Source organism: Zootoca vivipara, chromosome 5, assembly GCF_963506605.1.
Source record: "Zootoca vivipara chromosome 5, rZooViv1.1, whole genome shotgun sequence".
NCBI lineage: Eukaryota > Metazoa > Chordata > Lepidosauria > Squamata > Lacertidae > Zootoca > Zootoca vivipara.
This window is the reverse complement of record NC_083280.1, coordinates 3598793-3602274: the sequence shown is the minus strand read 5'-3', so window position 1 is coordinate 3602274 and position 3482 is coordinate 3598793. Positions and strand designations below refer to the sequence as shown.

The 3482-nt window shown below is 52.5% G+C and overlaps 1 pseudogene; it reads right to left on the bottom strand.

The window, feature by feature from the left end:
* Nucleotides 1–936: 936 nt before the first annotated feature.
* Nucleotides 937–1963, bottom strand: LOC132592120 (spermidine synthase-like; annotated as a pseudogene).
* Between the last annotated feature and the right edge of the window lie 1519 nt (nucleotides 1964–3482).

The window sequence follows — 3482 nt, the reverse complement described above, 5'->3', positions numbered from 1 at the left end:
TGGAAGAAGATTGGAAGAAATTTAAAGTTTATTTAGGAAATAATGGTAAGATTAGCAGTGTTTAATAAAAGATTTGGAAGTATAAAGAGGTTGTAGATGAGGATTAGTTGAGTTATTATTGTATATTAAGACTTAGTTAAGTTATTGTATTAATATTTTTGGGAGAGATAAAAAAAAGGTTTTATTGTACAACGTGAGGGGAAGGGGCTCGATTTTCTGTTGTATATGAATCTGACTTACATTTCTCCCATTGAGGAGTATCAAGCTTTGTTTTCACTGGGGCTGAAAGTTTCTTTCTTTTCTTTTCTTTTTTAATTTGATTCCGTTTACTATACAAAGAGGTTAACGGTTCTCTACAGACAACTCTGGTCTTTGTCTGTAGCTCACCCAATTAAAACGCCGCCAAGAGATCCCGCTGATGGGCTCAGGAATCGAGGCAGGCAGGCAGGCAGGCAGGCAGGGGGCATGTGACCCAAACCACCTGATCAGGCAAGGAGGAAAGAGTTGTGGGCATTCCGTGGAGCTGGGGGGCAAGGGGGAGCAAGGCAAGGGAAAAGATATCCAACTATGCCAGCTCCCACCCCACCCAATGCCAATCCCCATGCCCCCTCCAAAGGCAGAGCATCAAACCATTGTGCCTGGTCTTTCCCAACTAGATGGCAACCACTTTCAAGGGAAATAAATGGTCAGTTATAAATAGGGCATTTTCAGGGTGGGGTTTTCAGGCTCTACATTCATGCTCCACAGGCTGGAGAGACGAGTTCAAGCAATGGCCCAATAGCAAAGCCTGAGCTAGGTAGGTGGGGGTGGGGGGTTGTTTGGAAGAGGGGTCCTGCGGCTGGGTGCAAACCCAGAGTCCTTTCCTTTTTTAAAATACCTAATTGGAATGAATGTTTAGCTGGCAGGCTAGAGGCCGCAAGGCAAGCGAGGACCATGTCAGGCCGCCCGCCCGCCTGCCAGAGGCGATCCGCTAGGTGGGTGAGGCTTCTGGGGTTTTCCGTCCCGCCGGGCCATCCGAGGCCAGAGGTGGATCTGCGTCGGGGTTCTCAGAGCCTTTCGTGCAAATTCAGGCAGGACAAAGGCTGCCCGGTGGACACCTGAGTTATACTTCAGATTCCTTGCTTCCACTTCCTTCTGGGACAACTGTTGGACAGGGTCCCTGAAATTAGGGTTTCAATTCTTGCTGCAGAGCATGAAGCCGATCTGTCCACTGGGGTAGGTCGGGGTGGTGCAGTAGGCGTACTCGGCCACGGGGAACAGCGACTTGCAGAACTGCCACATCTCCTTTAGGAGGTCCAGGTGCAGCCACTGGCATTCGCCTTGGCAGCAGAGAATGCCGTCGTCCCGCAGAGCTGTCTTCTTTGAAGAGGCTTTCTGCAGGACCCATGGGGTCGGAAGGGTCTGTGATTATCACATCCAAAGCCTTCTGGTTCTGCATCATGAATTCGAAGCCGTCCCCAACATGCAAGGTAAGTTTTGGGCTAGAATATCCCACGGCCATCCCTGGGAGGTACTTCTTAGATGCTTGGATCACATCCTCGTCGATTTCGCACTGTACCATGGACTCCACGGAAGGGTGCTGGACCACTTCCCGCAAGACTCCTCCATTGCTGCCCCCAATGATGAGCACCTTCTGTGGGTTTGGGGGACTGCACAAGGGAAGGTTAGCGATCATTTCCTGGTACAAAAACTCGTCCCTCTCTGGGCACTGGGTGACTCCATCAAGGACCAAGACGTTCCCGTATGTTTTGCTCCTGAAGACCAGGATCTCCTGGAAGGGCGACCGCTGGTGATGCAGGACCTCCTGGACTTGCAGAGAGAGGGCCTGCCCAGCCCAGAGGCTGCACGTCTCGCGGAACCAGCCCTCTTGGATGACGACTGCTGGGGCTGCTGTCTCCTCCTCTGCCTCCCCTCCAGCTGCTGCCCTTCCTCCTCCTCCTCTGCCTCCCAAGCTAAGCTCCATGGCCAGCCAAACTGGGGAAGGTGAAGCGGCTGCCCCTCTGCTCCACTCTGCCTCGCCTCCGCAAGCGCAGGCCACCTCGGGGCTGAAGGTTTCTGAGACAGGGTTTTCTCGTGAGGAGATGAGGAACGGCGAGAACCAACACCAGATATGCAGGATTTCCCTGCTGAGATAGTCTTCAGAAAAGATGATTGAGTTCCTGGCCCTGGAGATTCTGCCCTCAGACCAGATGAGGCGCTAGGGCACAGAAGCATCCGAATCTGATTCGGATTCGCACATCCCCTGTTGGAGCATAAAAAGTGCATTTTTTATTATGTATTCATAATTCTTCTATAAAAAATATAGTCCATACACTATATGTATGGCCGCCTCTCTGGAGCTCGCTCGCTCGCTCAAGGGCTGCTGGCTGTGCGCTCGCCCACCAATTGGACAAAGGGGCGCTTCTCCCGGAAACTGGCCCCTCTCCATGGGTGGAAGGGGAGCTGGCGCCCTGCTCCGGGTGCAAGGAGCGCCAGGCCAGCCGAGCAGAGCTGGTTTGTGCTTGCGACGACGAAGCGCAGCATTGAGGGAAAGGCGCCTGCCTTCTCTCCGCGAAACTCACCGGCAACCCCCCCCCAACCCGTCGCGCATTTACAAGAGCTCAAGCGGCTCCCTCTGAGGATTCCCTTTCCCTTCTGGGCCGGCGGGATACCTGCCTTCCTCGCTCGGCCCCTGCCCCCCCCCCCGCCCCATGCTGGGTACGCCCATGAGCAGGAGCGCCTCTTTCCCCGTTTCCGACACTCACAGCAAAATAAAATGCCATTCCAATGGCTGTCTCTTTTCGGTTGCGGCGATGTACATATTTTCCGGCCTCTTTGAATATTCTTTTATAGGTTTTTTTTGAAGATGCCGCCAAAGTCCTGTAACATCAAAATAAGAGACAAAGGATGCACAAGCCTGAAGCTGGCACAACAACAACAACAAACAACAACAACAACAACAACATTACTTGCACCCCGCCCACCTGATTGGGTTGCTCCAGTCACTACCCTCTGCTCCTCTCCAATTTCACCCAAGTCGTATCCCAATATCTAGCTCTCCTTCAAGGAAGGGATGCTTGAGAGTGCATGGCTTGTTGTTGTTATTGTTTAGTCGTTTAGTCGTGTCTGACTCTTCGTGACCCCATGGACCAGAGCACGCCAGGCACTCCTGTCTTGCACTGCCTCCAGATGTTTAGAAAGCTGGTGCAAATGTTAATCTGGTTTTAGGTAAAGGTAAAGGGACCCCTGACCATTAGGTCCAGTCGTGACCGACTCTGGGGTTGCGCGCTCATCTCGCATTATTGGCCGAGGGAGCCGGCGTATAGCTTCCAGGTCATGTGGCCAGCATGACAAAGCCGCTTCTGGCAAACCAGAGCAGCACATCGAAACGCCGTTTACCTTCCCGCTGGAGCGGTTCCTATTTATCTACTTGCATTTTGACGTGCTTTCGAACTGCTAGGTTGGCAGGAGCTGGGACCAATCTGGTTTTAGTCTATTGTTAT